Below are 18,323 nucleotides of genomic sequence, written 5' to 3'. Positions count from 1 at the left end.
GATTTGAAGTTGTTTTTTAATAACAAAAGTACACGATCCAATTATTTTGCGTTTTTTTGGAAATATTAACAGTTTTTGGAAAGTTATTATATTTATAAAAGAAGTTTTAACAATAAAGATTTTAAATTCGCTATCAGCACTCACATTCTACTCCATTCATGGAGTCACAAAATTTTATGTTTTTGAATATTTTGGTACATAGCCAGACTGTCGTTTAAAGTTTTTAAGTCCCATTTCGGTAATTCTTTACATGCTTATAGTGTGTTAAGGGTAAATGAACCATCTTATTACAATATATTTATTTAAATTTTCTGCTGACAACTCGAGTGCTTTTCTATTCCTACTTTTTAGATCCCGCACTATACCCAAAAGACCCTAAACAATTCAAAAACTTTAAAACTTAACTCAGAATATAGTCATTTTGATACTCTATACCCTCTCAGACTGAATAATCACCACTAGTAGCACCACGATTACAACATACAAACTTTTAAACAATATTCCCGTGGAATGCATTATATTTAGCTTATCAACTTCTCTCATGAATCTCCATTAGAAAAGTGAAAGGTTTTATACTTTCCGGGGACAAAACTTTCCCCATAAAATTCACAATGGAGAATCAGAAACTAAACAAAAACAGAAAACAAAATCAAAAATACGATGATAAAAAAAACTTTTTCGAAAGAAGTTCGAAACCTATTGTATCTTCAGCGTGTATGCAACTCATCCATATCACTCGGCCTCTCTGGAGCATTAAAGTGCAACGAAAGGCTACCAATTTGTCATTTTGAAAATGAAGGCCGCCACTGTAGTTGTGTTGGTACCGTTGTCGTCGTCTTCGTCGTCGTCGGAGTTGTTGGCCAGTTGGTGTGTGTAAATGTATCTACGACGACGACGACGACGTGTAGAAGAGATGCTCATTGCCCACCCTCTCTTATGTACTGATGATGGATGACCGCTGCGATTTATCTTGCTCCTCAGCTCCACTAAAACGACATGCAGACGGAAAAGTTCACCAAAAAGCTGTTCCGAAGTGTCCGGCGGGAAGTAGACAAATGGCCTCCCCAGAGTTTATGTTTTACTGGAAAAATGTATAAATAACTCAACAATATAACCAACCCAGATATACCCTACATAGTCCCGGTCTGATGGGGTCGGTCGAATGAAAAAGAAACTCCTAAACTAGCCATCAGAAAATGGTAGCAAATGTTACACAAAGTGTGCGGCAAACGACTTGACTCTAGGGTATCTTTTTCAAAGTTAAAGTGGCAACACTCTTTAATTGGAATGAGTTCTTTATAATTCACTATGCTATAAGCTATAAGGCATCCACAGGGATTGTGATAGAAGGCAAGTATGCAGAGGCGGAGGCGGTGGTGGTGTTGTGCTTCTAACAAATGATGGTGCTTCCCAATGATGATGGCAGTCCATTAAAAAATCTTTTCTTTCATTGAAAAGTTCCTATATACCCAAGTGAAAGTTCAAAGTTTGATATATGACTATGGCCATCCGTGTAACAGTTCTTCCTGAAATCGGAGAAGAGTCATTTAATGCTTCCCTTGGGGTAACCCATCATACTGCTGATAGAGTATATGGAACGAACTATTTTCAATACGACTTTCATCATGAAATTAATTTACCAAACCACCTGCCAAGAATGAAGTTAGACAAAAATTCGGTATCGTTATGCGTGCGCGTGCGTTTTGTGTGGTACGAGTAGATACGTGTAAAGGCACCTATCTTGGTAGGTCATCTATACACCTTTTGGCCCTAAACCACAAATAGTTAATAGGTATGCTCCCTAAAGGTTTTTTTCTGTTGTTGGTTGAAACTTGGATTGATTGCATGAATTGACAAAAACCTTTTTTGTCTTAGAATGTATATAAACCTTTTATAGACAGTTGATGGCTTCGAGGCAGGGTCGTGATTGATGAATGATGATCATGCGCGCGTGGTACCTACTCACGCAGAGGCTTCCAAAGTAGTTAACTAATTTCATTGCTTTCCATTTTCGGATAAGAAAACTTTTATAGGTAGGTTCGAAAGGTCGGTCATTTACGAGTATGTGAATAGTTATAAGAATAAGATTTTTGGAACTTTTCAGCTAGAGGCTGGTTTTTCGTGCTGATGCTGATACTTAGGTAAAAAGAAGAAACCGGTGCGGCGATCTATTTAAGTTTAATTCATTACAATTCGTCTGGCTGGCCGGGTGATGGGAAAAATGGTGCGCATAATGAGATATTAATCGGTTGGGCGGGCGTTTGGTGTTCCACAAAATTTAATTCTAAACATCATGCATTCTGTTGGAAGCATATTAACAAAAATGTTCCAATTTTGTTTAAATAAATTTCACTTTTCGTGTTGCAAGTGAAATAACTTTCGGATTTAAAAAAGATTGAATCTACGACTTGGCTTTCTAAGGCGCCAGTTATAGCTATCATTGGGTTTCATCATTGACAACAAACATTGCATTTTTTTTCGACAGGTCGTTTAAAGCTATCATTTAAAATGTTTTCATTGAAAAAAAAATCCTGATTGAAATATACCGACAATTTTTTCCTGATAGAAATCTGTCATTGGAATTGTTTGAAATTGGAACACAAATCGGTCGAACGATTCGTATAACTTTGGAACATAAAAGTATCAGCTGTTCAGGAAAATGATTTTCAATCCGGAAAATTGAAAAATACTCTTTTAGAGAAAAATAAATAAGAAACCAGACTTTTTTTCTCAAAAATAAGTCTGTGTGTGATTTCCGATCGATCAGTATATAATTTTCATTTTTAATCGAAGGGAACACCGTCAAATATCGATTCAAAAATTTTTGCGGATGGATTTCAATGATAGCTATAACTGGCCACTATAGTAGGTACAATTTAGAATTGAAATTGCGTTAAAGAACATTTACTCAGGTTTATTCCTCAGATTGGTGGTTTTTGTAAAATTTTCTTTCGGATTTAAAATCCGATTTATGACTATTTAGCTGTATTTAAAACCTTACTTACAGCAAAATTGAAAGTTCTAATGATATGTTAACTTTGATCACTAGAACAAAAAAAATTATGGGATGCCAACCACACTGATAACTCTTCCAATCCGTTACGGTCTATAGATTTTTCTAAAATTTTAACGAAACATAAAAAAAAATTTGTTCGAGGTACTAAAATATGACTTCAATATCTTTTATTGTTCTCAAAATACTTGTGGCGAAAACCGTCTCTTATTAGTATGTTGTTGTTTTTGCAGGTATTCGTGTTAGTTAAAATAAATTGTCAATTGAATTTTTCTAAAACACATACTTATTCATCTATTTTCAAAATATTCGAATAAAACATCAGTTTTTACAAATTTTACAAAGATTTTTATCGTAGATTCAATTTTTTTAATTACAGTTTTTTAGTTTATAGTTCGATTATTGTGGAAATTATAATAATTTTTTTTGTAAGATAAAATAAGCGTGAAATTTTGGAAAGATATTCGAGTCGAATATCAGAATCTTATCAGGTGTCAAAAACTTTACATTATTTGAGATGTCATATATTTTATTTTTATAAACCGCTTATTGAGATTTTTCTTTCAAAATAAACTTAATTGGTATTTTAGTATTAAAGTTGATATCGTTTTTAGTTTGTGAGAAATTTGGGATCGGCCAAAATGTTTACTAAAAAAGAGGCTGGGTTGCGATAACTTCCCATCCCGTCTGTCGATTTGTCTTGCTTAAAACGGATTGTTGGATTTTTATATAAAAATTACTGAATATCGAAAACAATATTTTCTGTGAAATAAAACAAGTTTGAAGTCAATATTTTTAATTTTTGAAAAGCTATTTGAGTCGAAAGTAAATTTTTACCAACTTATACACTTTTTTTAGGTTTTTATTTTTTGTAAAAAAAAACTGACAGTTTGATTTTTCTCAAAATTATTCCTAGTGTTGAAAAAAACTATTTCTTATAAGTAAAAATTAGTAAGAAGCTATTATTTCAAATTTATGAAAATATATTTGAGTCGAAACTCATTTTATACCAACTTTTGTAATTTTTTTTTCGGTTTTATTTTTTACGAAAAAAACTGTCAATTCGATTTTTCTCAAAATTTTATCAGATGTCAGAAACATTATTATTTGTTGCACAAAATTGTTTTGGAGATGAAATCATATTTTAGTCGTAAAGTTTTTGGAGGTGACAAATTTTTGTTCAGTTTTTTTGATTTATAAAAAAAACCGTTGAATGGTATTTTTGCAAAAAATATACTTCTTCGATATCACGTTATAATATATTATATAAAATGTAATTCAAGTCTCTAGGGTTTTTGGATCGTAAGATATTTATAGTAAAAAAAATACTCACGCAATTTTCTTGAGAGCCCTTTCTGCATCTTTTTGCCTTATTATCTGTATAACAAAATTTATTTGAAATCGATATCGCTTCTGGTTCTTGAGCTATGGACGACGAAAAAAACGTCGCTAACGTACGAACGTACGTACACACGCATACACAGACATCTTTCTAAAAAAAAATATTTTGACTCTAAGGACCTTGAAACGTCGAGAAATTTCAAAATTTTCAATTTGACAAATCGGACCCATTATAATAACTTCCTATGGGAAGTTAAAAAAACTCCTCTCAATTTTTGTTGAAGTCCTTTCTGCAGAGCTGGATTTAGTTTTTTTGCTCCCTAGGCCTGAAGAGTAAATAGTGCCCCCTTTTCATATATTCTCTGATATTGTATGGTTTACTTTATACATAATTAAATACCTACTTGAGAAAACAAATTCCATAAAACTGAAATTAATTTTATTTAAAATGGTAGTTACAAGAATATTTACATACGTATACGACTTTTTTTAACAGATTTTTACTTATTTTTTGAAAAAAGTTCATGGAAATCTATTTCATGAAGCGAATCACTCTCAATACAGAGCAGAGATAGTGCATCAAGCCCTTCCTGCGTTATCATTGTTCGACAAGGACTTTTTAAGCATTTAAATTGACTAAATGATATTTCCGCAGACCAATATGGTCGCCGTCAGACTTAAAAATAAACGTAATGCCATATCTTCGTTCGAAAACGCTGATGTAATTTTAGGCTTGATTGAAAATTTTGAAATTATTTTCACTTTTACGCATCACATAACCATGAAATTGCATTAACTCGTCAGCATGTTCTGAATTCAAATCTTCCGGATAATTTGACACCAAACACTGGGCACAGGCTAAAACGTTGACTTTTTCATTGCTTGTGCAAGGAAAATCAAATCGTTCAGAAATTTCTTTGTATATTTGTCCTCTGGAACCCACTTGTATTCTTAACTTATCGATAATAATAAAAAAAGCTTTTAAATCTACATCAGGAGCATTACCATCGTTATCCATTTTATTGCGAATTCGTTTTCGTGTAGTCATGTAGCTGCCATCAGGTTCATTAGAGCGCATTTCAATAGTGTCGAAATTACCCCCATTTTCTCCAGTTGATCGGACAATGATCTATACAAATTCGCTCATTTAAGTAGTGTTACGTCTTTGCTTTGCAAAACCTTACTGACTTTTTGAAAACTTTGTAAAATATCGTTCAAAAATAACAAGCATTAAGGCAAATTCTAGTTTATTAATTTTGTTTAGTAGATCACCAGCTTCCCTCCTAGCATCTCCTTATTATGTATTATCTTCAGAAATGTCGTTTAAAGTATCTAATAATTTATTATATGGTTTAATGATGCCAAAAAAAGCTGCAGAATGAGCTTCCCACCGTGTATCTGAGAGCGATTTTATCACATTATCATTTTGAAGAGCAGATTTTAACGTTAGGTAGACGAAGTCCTTGACTACCTCAAAGTTACGTTTTAACCAAGACGTCGGTGTTGTATGTCCTTTCTTGACGACAGCATGTACTTTGTTTTGCCCTCATTAACCGTTAAACCCAATTTTTCCGCCTCTGCCTCAATACTCACAAAAGCCCCATTGACATCACGCTGAGCTCTTACGATTATGTTAATGTCATCAGCATATGCCAGTAATTGGACAGACTTTTGAAAGAAAGTGCCTCTTGTGTTGACGTGTGAGCTCTGCACTATTCTTTCAAGCACGATGTTAAAAAAATCACATGACAGCGCATCACCTTGTCTAAAACCTTTTTTGACATCAAAAGGTTCTGTTAAGTTGTTTCCAACCTTTATGGAGCAGCGTGAATTCTCCATGGTCATCCTGCACAAACGGACGAGTTTGGCAGGGATGCCAAAACTAGACATGGCTCTATACAGCTCGTCCCTGTAGATGATGTCATATGCGGCCTTGAAATCGATGAAAAGATGGTGGGTGTCAATTTGGTGTTCTTGGGTTTTTTCCAGGATCTGCCGTAATGTGAATATTTGATCAACTGTGGACTTTCCTGGTCTAAAACCACACTGATATTAAGGCAGAGAAGATTTTATAGGCGATGTTAAGTAGACTGATTTTGCGATTTTTGGCGATTGTAGTCTTTCGAAGATGTACCTTTTGCCAGCACCTCCCTGTTTTGCCTTGGGTCTGGAAATCCGAAGTAGTTCGTACATCCATAATACTGGAAGCGTGTCTGACGTCGTCGATCGCAATATGGTCAATCTGGTTGACGTTAGATTGATCTTGAGAAGTCCAAGTTCCTTTGTGGATGTTGAGGTGTGGAAAACGCGTACTGGCTACCATTACGTTTCGACCCGCAGCAAAATCTAAGAGCCTGAATCTGTTGTCGGAAGTGTTGTCGTGCAGGCTGTTCTTCCCGATTATTCCACTAAAGATGTCTTCCTTTCCAAGTTTGGCATTAAAATCGCCCAGGAATATTTTAATAACGTAGCTAGGACACTGCTCATATTTTGTCTAAGAGCTCGAAGAGCATATCTTGTTGTGTTGTCGTCTTTCTCTTCTGTGGGGCGTGCGTATGGTGTGTATGGTCATGAGGCGCTCATTGATGCACCTATAGCTCAAGACTTTTTGCCTAAGTCTGGCTCCAATGACGAAGCCGCATCCAAATAAGCGCTGTTGGTTTTCGTGGTAAATATAGCAGTTTTCATCCTTTTGCCCGGCAGATCCCATCGTATTTCCTGGATCTCGGTGATATCTATTTTATAGCGGTCTAGGGCCTCCGCTTATTTTTCGGCCGCACGTGGTCTGTTAAGGGACCTTACATTCCACGTGCATATCCGAAGTTCGTTGTCCTTAACTCGTTTGCGTTGGTTGTCAACAGTAAATCCGTCCGTATCGTAACTATGAAAGCTTTTACGTTGGCAGGAAGTCACCCCGACAGCACAACCCCCAGCCTGGAGGGCCAGATCCTAAGTATAACTTCAAGGATGGGGAGCCGGATAAAACCGCTCCTTATAGGCCTGGGCTCCGAATAAGTCGGAGAAGCCCTATAAGGTGTTCACTAAGTAGTTCAACCTTACTGGAACTGTAGACAACACCGTTGATTCCATCTCGAAAATTCCTCCGCTGCCGTCTGGATAAATAGAGGTGCCTTAGTGGAAACACCTCTCCCCACCTCTCTCGTTTGCTGCCCCCAACAACTTTCCTCTGGGGTTGGAATTCAAGGAGACCCACAAAATTGCCATTATTTGATGAACCAAATTTTTCTTCAGATCCTCCAAATGCTAGATCACGTTCAGACAATGTGCAAATAACAGTAACCACCCTTTTAAGTACATGGGTTCCAGTATGAACCTGACTCTTGCATTTGTTTGTCAAAATCAGGCTTAATTCCGCGGTGAGATCTACTTGTAATGTAATCCATCATCAATTCTTTATGAGAGCTCGATTTTTCATGATTATCTATTAAATACGCTTTCCTGGCCTACTGTGATCAGGAAATAGCTTACAATGAAAGCAAAACAACGCTCCTTTTGAGATGGAATACAAAATAGTTCTCACCATTTGCTAAAATAAATAAGACGATTGGCAAACTCTATTTTCACCTTCTGCGTATGTTCGTCGAGATTTAGAAAAAGGACCATCTAGATTATTGCATTTTGTAGGTATAGAGACGATTCAATAAACTCGTAACTTGAAAAAAAAAACGGCTTCAAACCTTATTTAAAGAGTTTGAACTCAATCTTCAAAATGGCAAAGGCTGTACGAGTATGTGGCAACGAAAGACAAACAGACTTAAAGTAAGACTGACGAACTCGCCGGTCCCATTTTTGTTTGCTTCCCTACCATCTTCAACAGTTCAATCGTTTGTTTGAGTAAGCCTTGAGTTCGAAATTGAGTACAACTGCAATATTTGACACATAGTTCCTATATGCCACAAGTAACAATTCATTGGGTAGGAATTATATTTATCACATCTTTTACTAAAATATTAACCATGAAACAATTTTAAATTTCAAAATAGAATTTCTTAAATTGATCTAATCCTATTACCATTAAGCAGATGTTAAGCCAAATAAAAATGATCTTTTATTATTTTTTTTTCTAAATATTTATCATAAGACAGGTTCCAGTTGTCAAAATAAATTTGATTGATAGGCACTTGCAGGATTTTTTTCCACACATATATTTCTCTCTTATACTGACTTGATGCCTTTTTAGGGTCGTATAATAATCCTTTCTTAGTCAACTTTTTTTATACCTATGAATACTATTTATTTCTTATATCACACAATTGACTTAGGAAAAAATAAGACTGAAAAGAAGAATCCAAATAAATAGATATGAGGATCAATCAAATGCGGATAACAATCGAACGTTATGGAGACAAAGAGTCTCGTAAAAAAAGGGTTCGCTTTCTTTCCAAAGGATTTATTTTCATGGTTACATTTTTGTTCGTATACCTTTTTGATGATGATGGGTTCAAATAAAAGCAGAAAACTTCATTTCTTTATAACTTGTATACCTATGTGTGGTCACAATCAGATTTAATTGAATTTATTTCTTATAAAAAGAATTAATTTTCAAAATAAGTGTGTCCAGTGTCCATTATAGCCACCGGACTACCTACAAGGACAACTGCAGAAAAAACGTAACCCAAGGATATCCTTCAGGGGCATTCTCTCCATTATGTGTATATGTGCTGTGCGCATTAATATTTGATCTATTTTTGTACCCCGTCTTCTATACAAAAACCTGCTAAAGGTATGGGTAATTGACTTTATAGATTCTATAAATTTTCAGGGACTTAATAAATGTTCTCTTAGGTTAATCTTGAAAAATGGTCAGTTTGTTTTGGTTGTTGTTTTATTGTGTTAAAGAGACTTTAAGGATATTTTATTTCCTATACTAAGCTAAATCTTCTTTAAATATATATAAAGACAAAAACACTCCAACTAAGTGCTAAGGGCCACCATTTATAACAAAGTCCTTTTGATTAAAATCCCACACTATGCACTGCACATATCTGTGTAGTATATTCATTTATACACATAAAACATATTGTGTTTTATGAATTGCATCCACATTATTTTTGTCTAGCATCTATTTTGTTGTTAATTTTGTCTTTGTTTTTGTTTATATTTTGTGAATGAAAATGTACTCCTCTACGTCTGTAGTATAATGTAGGTATAAGACACATCATCATTTTCACATGCAAATAGAGCATTCACCTTGGTTTTTAGCTTCAGTTATACAGTGCTGCGGATTTTAAATAGGAGCTTAGATACATTTTTCAAAATGCGATATGACTTAGTGGCTCTAAAAAAAAATATTTTGAAGAAAGAATTAAAGTTTCTAAAATTCCTTTAAAGCAAAGAAAAGTTTCCATTAATGTTTGTATTTTGTTTAAATAATAATTTTTATAAACATGAAATATTAGTTTTTCAAATTTGTAAGAATCCAAAAGTATATTGGTATTTTTAAAGTCTTTCTATATGGTTTTCCAATAAGAGGTTTCATTTTTTGAATAGGCTACTATAAGGGGACTTATCACGCTATGTCAAACACGTATTGGGGGACGGGCGCAATAAGATGAAAGGACTTGAGAAACCATAATTAAATCTAATAGATAGATAGAACTAGGATCCTTTTTTAACAATCAAATTGAAAAGTAAAATGCATTAATGCATTACTTGAAGAAATCTTCTAGATTAAGCCAAAAAGTTGACGAGACTTAAACCAGAGAAACGAGCAATTACATCAAATGCTATGTTTAACTTCTAAGCCGAATGAGAGTCGAGGTCTGCAAACAGCTCGCATGAGTGGGTAAAATTGATCTAATAACAGATAGTCCTCTGAGCGGAGCATAAATCTTTTTCACAACCGTATCGACTTCGGTTAGTCATTTGTCAAAGATCAATCCTTAGTTTTTTTTATTCGATATTGGAAAAGTTTCAATTTTTTATCTCTAATGGCCTTGTGATTAGTGTCACTATGTTTGAACTCAAACTGTGTCATAAGATCTGGGTTTCGACGGACAGGAAAGCGTCTTCCAACCAAATTGACCACTTTGCGATAAGTCGATGCTTAAGAAGCAGTCTCTTGGATGTCCGAAACAGAAGAGGCGCCGACATGGGACTTGAGCTGGAATTTTCGTACCGCATGAAAAAGAGAAAGAACAGACCGGTCCACAAAGCTCAAATCAACACCTGGTGAAAGAAGTAGACGGTATTTTGCTAAGTTCGGTGGATTAACGAGTCAGAAGGTGGTTATAAACCGAGTGTTTGCCTTTTGAAGCGCTCGAACAAACCAATCCTCGAGGTTGCACCGCAATTGCCAGTAAAAATGAGATCGTAGCAGCAATTAAAGCACTTAAGAACAACAAAGCGGGGGGACTCGATGAAATTCCCGCAGAGTTTTTCCCAGCAACGCCAACGTCGAAAAAACTGCTAAACGAAGCCATTAAAAGCTTCCCCGATGAGTGAAAGAAATGAATGATCGTCAAGCGCCTAAAAATAAGAGATCTTCCAAAATTAGAAAATTGGAGAGGAATTTGCGTCCTACCTGCCGTTGCCAAAATAGTAGCAAAAATAATACTGAAACGCATCAGAGAACACCTAGAGGCCACAATCTATGCCGAATATGCAGGATCCCGCGCTGGATCCTCCTGACATCAACACCCTGCGGATCATTATTAAGCAGTGCGTTGAAGACCACTACACCTGATGTTCATCGACTTCGAGAAAGTTGATAGCGTGAAAATAGAGAACAACTGGTTAGCTTGGCGGAGAAGAGGCAGATGACTTCGAAATCCGAATGGAATCAGACAGGGTTGTATTCTATTGCCAATATTGTTTTTGCTGGTGATAAGCGATATGCTGCACGCGGATTTGTCAGGTAAAGGAGTGATCCAATAGACTTTGGCATCCTATTTAAAGCACTTGGATTACACGGACGATGTTTGCTTACTCTCTCATAGGATCATTGATCTCCATCAAATGAGAACAAGTATTAAGAGAGAAGCAGAAATCGTGGGGCCGAAAATTAATTCCAGCAACAAAACAAAAATGATCATACTCGGAAACCGATCATCTTCTCCGGAGAGCTTTAAATACCTTGAAAGTATTGTCTTTATCGAATTAGGAACCAAACAAGACGTCATCTGCAGCATCGCTTTGCTGTCAAAAATTTGGAGGAATAACTATCAGATTAAGAACAAAGCTACGACTGTTTCGCTCAAATGTCGAATTTTTGTTTCTTTATGGGTGCAGCACCTGGAAGGTTACATCAGCCATTACAAAAAAGCTGCAAGCCTTCGTGAATGATGTCTTAGAAACATCCTATGATAACAGTAGAATCCGTTTACACAGGAAGAAGGAAAAGCTGGACGACCGAGGACCAGATGTCATAGGACAGTCGAGGAGGAATCAGCGCCACAAGGCAAGATTTTGAGGGAGCTGAAACATATCTCCAGAAACCGCACACGATGGAGAGTGGCGAAAAAGAATCCCTACGCCCCTTAAACGGTACCCAATGGACTTAACAAGTCTGAGGACATAAGTAAGATAAGTGAGTTAAATTTTTAAGCATTAAGGTTAAGCCCGTTGCGGATCGACCAATCATATATAGAGTGGAGATCAATGTTCATCTTCTCAGGAGAGCTTTAAATACCTTAAAAGTATCGTCTTCATCGAAGGAGGAACTGAACAAGATGTTATCTGCAGCATAGCTATGCTTTCGAAAATTTGGGGGAATAACTATAAGCTTAAGAAAAAAGCTACGACTGTTTCGCTCAAATGTCTAATTTGTGCTTCTTTATGAGTGCAGCACCTGAAAGGTTACTTCAGCCATTACAAGAAAGCTCCAAGCCTTCGTGAATGATGTCTTAGCAACAATCTATCCTTACACAGAAAGAAAGAAAAGCTGGTCAACCGAGGACCCGATGTCGCTGGACAGTCGAGTAGGAATCAGCGCCACAAGGCAAGATTTGGAGGGAGCTGAAACATATCTCCAGAAACCACACACTATGGAGAGTGACGAAAAAGAAGGCCTATGCGCCTTAAAGGGTCCCCAACGGATTTAACAATTATGAGGACCTAAGTAAGTAAGTAAATTTATTTTTTTTAAGGATTAAGTTTAAGCCCGTTGCGGATCGACCAATCATATTATATAGACTCTAGATGAATGTTCATTTTAGCTATTGCATCCTCTATCATTATAGTATTGACAAAAGGACAAAACTAAAGACAGATCATTAATGACCAACGAAAACAGTAAAGGCTCAAGGATTGATCCTTGATTAACATTAGTATGAACAGGAAAGAACAAAGTTGGTTTACTATTACAAGAAACGGTTTGCATACGTTTGGTCAAATAGGAATAAATAAGGTTTCTAGTTGTTTTAGACAAGTTTAAATAAGTAGTTAGTTTATAACAGACAAGATTATAATTCAGATTGCAATAAAGCCTGTCTTATGTTACTGAAACTTTGATTGCAGAGGTGTGAAGAGTTGTTTGTTTTTAATATATTTTTAAATTGGTTACTTATACGTGTTTCAAAAGACTTAGATAAAAAAGGAAGAGTCGACATGGGTCTGTATCTGTACTAATTTTTCTCTGCTTGTTTTGGAATATTGATAATATTGGACATCCTCCAAAAAGTGAGTTCTGTGAGGTAGCAGAAGAAGAATGTCTAATAATCTTTTTTTTTTAAATAAATTATTGAAGAAAAAAGCTTTTCAGAAAATCGACGTATCTATAAAAGAAAAACATTCCAACAAATAAATCCTTGAAATTTTGCAACTATTCGTAATATGATTAAAAAAAACATAATTTACACATCACTATAACCTGAATGAACTAAGGGTGCCTAAACTTATCCTAAACACCTCCCTTCATAAAATGCACTGTTTTTGTATGTGTGTATATGTTTGGTTATGTTTGGTTATGTTTTTTTTTGTATATTTAAGTCCTTATGCGCCAACTATTTTTACGAGATGGAAGTAGTTTCCTTATAATCCTGCCTGCAGCATATCATTTCGTGTCATGTCCTTAAGTCTTGACAACACGTTATGTCGTTACGCTAGTGCAACTTAATGAAAACTAATGTACGATGTACAATTTGCTTGCATTGCATGTCCTTGATGCATAATGCATATCTACATAAATAGAGAAAAGCTTCCCTCATCTCACTTCACTCTTTTTGTATATGTTTTTTGGTGAGGGGGTGATTTTTATTCACCTTCATACTATATGCTTCTTCTGATAGCTTGGGGTTCCTCTGATGGTGTATACTCAACTTATATATACAAAAACATCAGAGGAGAAAGATGAATGCTGGTATATGGGATGGCTGATGATGTAAATTAAGTCAGAATGAGGATGTTTTTGCAATGAAGTTGATGATGTTGCGACAACGTTCAAGAGCAATCAAATTTAACATTTTCTTTTTTAGTTTTATTTTGTATCTTTTTAAATTGACATTAAAGGATCTTAACGGAAGGAAGCTTCCAAAGAGTGTCTGATGGTGTGTTTGGTATAGTTGAGTTAGTTGGGATGTGCATGGTAAAAGGTTGTTGGTACTAAAAAAGCGGAAAGCTTACCATAAGTGTTGTCATTTGCAATATTATTATATGCAAGTTGCGATGTTACTTTTTATATGTGCACCAAGTGAAATTGCTCTAGAGCGGTACATGTCAGAAAATGAACCTCGTGTAGAATGGGAAACTACTTTTCGTCTGTGATGAAACACTTTGATGTTGCAAAATATTCACTTCGGTGGGATTTTTTTTGTCAATACTCATATTTAATCATTAGTTTAATTATAAGTCGGCATTTTGGTGGCAGAATGTTTTCAAAAACTTTTAAGTTTTATCAAGATCTCTCAAGTTTCGTTGGGTGTTAAAAATGATGGGTACTTGCATTTTGAACAGCAAGAAGGTTATTTTCAAGTTTATGAACAAAAAGTTCATATATTTAATAGAAGGGATTTTTATTTGGGAGTGAAGTTTATGAAAGAAAAAGATAAGCAGTTATCCTTGCATTTCTACAATTTTCTTCTTCCACTCGAAATGATAACTTCGTTTTTTTATGCAACCCTTTTGTTCCATATAACAACTAAAAATAACAACACTTCGATAAAAAAAATGCTGATTTGTGAGCTAAGGAGCCATTGACGTTCATTTCTGGTATCTTTCCCTTAAACCTTTGAAATTTCATCGAAACATCGACAAATCTTTGAAAATTTCCATTTGAATTTTCATTTCCAATGTTAGATGTACGTTACACATCATCATCTTTTACGAATCATTCACATAAAGTTCATCGAAATTCGAACATAATCTTCCTTGGAAAATGACTGGAGATAAATCTATCATCATCTATGAACTTCAATACATTAACTGTGCACTGTGGCTGTGCAATGATGGTTATTCCCTACGAGTGGACCATTAAATTCACTTCACTGCATCTGAATGCCATACACAAAAATGGTATAACTAGCTACCATATTAAGTTTATGGTCCTTAGTCTACTACGGATGCAGTGCGGGACAATAGACTAAACCCTATTCTTGAATTTACATTCGAATGGAAACCTGATCATTGACCTATTTATAAAGCAGAGCAATAATCGAAATCACGTAAAGAAAAGGATTCATCCTTATTCTGCATATGTGTGGAATTTTTCGTAAGACGTCTTCATTTCAAACATTACTCAGTTCTTTAAAGTTCTGTTGTAATTTGAGTTTTTGGATGATTGTAATAAACAATTGATTTTGGCAATAACGTTTTGGAATAAAGTTCGTAGAAATACAACGTACATCTCTTTTTATAGTTTGCAGAAAATCAGAATTACGATGGAAAATAATGCAGAGATATTTGAGTTAAAACCAATTTTGCTTGTAACGGAAACTTAGCAATGTTAAAAGTTAAATTCGTTTGAATGGATAGAATTTGAGATTTTGACTTTACCAAATAAGGAGTTTTTGATGTCAATTTGTTTACCATCCATATTTTCAAAGCCACTTAATCGCTTGATAATTCTATTTTTATTCATTATTTAACAACTAACCAAAGGGGCACATAAAACAAATTATTAGATCATGAAGGAATTTCAAAGTATCCTCTTTGTAAATGTGTGTTGTTTTACAGTATTTCCTAAAAGGTCTTTTCTCAGTGATTAAACTGATCATTTATATTTGATTTGGTTCATATTTAGATCATTGGGCTTAGTGGGTTTCTGTCTTTTAAATTTTGTTGGGCATTTTCGCTATCAGTAGCATATGGAGTCAATTACCATGCTGCATGAACAGAAGTTCGCATCTTTAAAAATTCTGCAAACAAAAATATTCACTTACAAGTATGAGTCTTATTCCCAAAAGTCTGATTTATTTAAATCATCTTCCTTAATCCTGATATGCCTATGAGGGAAATTAAAAAAATATGTTAATCCCTTCTATTAATGCAACCAGCGAATGGAACACACAAAAAGTTCAACAATATCCAAAGTTCCATTGCTTGAACCAACAAACAATTCTAGAAATAAGACGGGAAAAATTATAAACAATAAAATATGCTACATTTTCATGCATTGTGTGTACATTTGGTTATTTGTCTTTAAATCCTTCAGTAATAATCTGAGAGTTAAGGTTTTAAAGTTTGTATACTAATAATAAGTTTTAACTTTTTACATACATTTTTTAACAAAACGACCATATTGTTTTTTTTTTTGTTTTATACCAATTGTTTTCATTATTACAGTTAATGCCATTTGTTTGCAATAAAATAAAATCGTGCCAATAAATAATTGGCATAAACTTACGTAAATAAAAATAATTGTTTTAGATATCAGTTAAAAGATATGTTTGACTGGTTCCAGTATAATCAAAAATGAAGTAGGAAAGTATTGTATTTATTAATGGTATAAAAGGTGTATTTTCCACAAACTTTTCTCAAAATTAGACTTCAAATCTAAAATAAAGTGCCACCATATAAATACAATCACGTTTTACACTGAAGTAATAATTATTATCGCTGAATCGTATTGAGTGGCGTAAATCTAAATCTAAATCTAAATCTAAATCTAAATCTAAATCTAAATCTAAATCTAAATCTAAATCTAAATCTAAATCTAAATCTAAATCTAAATCTAAATCTAAATCTAAATCTAAATCTAAATCTAAATCTAAATCTAAATCTAAATCTAAATCTAAATCTAAATCTAAATCTAAATCTAAATCTAAATCTAAATCTAAATCTAAATCTAAATCTAAATCTGAATCTGAATCTAAATCTAAATCTTAATCTAAATCTAAATCTAAATCTAAATCTAAATCTAAATCTAAATCTAAATCTAAATCTAAATCTAAATCTAAATCTAAATCTAAATCTAAATCTAAGTCTAAATCTAAATCTAAATCTAAATCTAAATCTAAATCTAAATCTAAATCTAAATCTAAATCTAAATCTAAATCTAAATCTAAATCTAAATCTAAATCTAAATCTAAATCTAAATCTAAATCTAAATCTAAATCTAAATCTAAATCCAAATCTAAATCTAAATCTAAATCTAAATCTAAATCTAAATCTAAATCTAAATCTTAATCTAAATCTAAATCTAAATCTAAATCTAAATCTAAATCTAAATCTAAATCTAAATCTAAATCTAAATCTAAATCTAAATCTAAATCTAAATCTAAATCTAAATCTAAATCTAAATCTAAATCTAAATCTAAATCTAAATCTAAATCTAAATCTAAATCTAAATCTAAATCTAAATCTAAATCTAAATCTAAATCTAAATCTAAATCTAAATCTAAATCTAAATCTAAATCTAAATCTAAATCTAAATCTAAATCTAAATCTAAATCTAAATCTAAATCTAAATCTAAATCTAAATCTAAATCTAAATCTAAATCTAAATCTAAATCTAAATCTAAATCTAAATCTAAATCTAAATCTAAATCTAAATCTAAATCTAAATCTAAATCCAAATCTAAATCTAAATCTAAATCTAAATCTAAATCTAAATCTAAATCTAAATCTAAATCTAAATCTAAATCTAAATCTAAATCTAAATCTAAATCTAAATCTAAATCTAAATCTAAATCTAAATCTAAATCTAAATCTAAATCTAAATCTAAATCTAAATCTAAATCTAAATCTAAATCTAAATCTAAATCTAAATCTAAATCTAAATCTAAATCTAAATCTAAATCTAAATCTAAATCTAAATCTAAATCTAAATCTAAATCTAAATCTAAATCTAAATCTAAATCTAAATCTAAATCTAAATCTAAATCTAAATCTAAATCTAAATCTAAATCTAAATCTAAATCTAAATCTAAATCTAAATCTAAATCTAAATCTAAATCTAAATCTAAATCTAAATCTAAATCTAAATCTAAATCTAAATCTAAATCTTAATCTGAATCTAAATCTTGATTACGGTTTAATCCAAATTGCGATTTACTATTCCTAATGGTATAAATTGGTATAACTCAAATTTTATTGGTATAATTTTTTAGAACATATATAGAAAACTTTCTATTCAATTATTCACTAAATTACATTTCCTAAAAGATCTTAAATTAGCTAATTCGAATGGTTGCCCCGCTATTGTTATGAAGAGGTGTTCTTCAACGTAGACAAAACTGCTGGTTACCTTTTACATCTGTCCTATTTTTTAGGTCTCGTTCCTAGCGGACGAAAAACCTCATCCTCATTCTCTAATTACCGATTTATTGCACTTACGTCCCTTCTTCCTAAAGCCATGTAACCATTGATTAATTATCAGCTCAAAAAATATTTCGAATATCGAAAGCTTCTTAATGACCAACAATACGGCTTTCACATCAATACGTCCACTGGTGATCTCATGGTTCATCTCACCGATTTGTGGAGGAAATCTTTACATTGTTTTGGAGAAAGTTAGATTATTGCACTTGATATTTCAAAAGCATTTCATAGGGTTTGGCATCGAGCTCTCTTA

The sequence above is a fragment of the Eupeodes corollae genome, chromosome 1, assembly GCF_945859685.1.
Source record: "Eupeodes corollae chromosome 1, idEupCoro1.1, whole genome shotgun sequence".
NCBI lineage: Eukaryota > Metazoa > Arthropoda > Insecta > Diptera > Syrphidae > Eupeodes > Eupeodes corollae.
Note: the sequence above shows the minus strand (reverse complement) of the source record.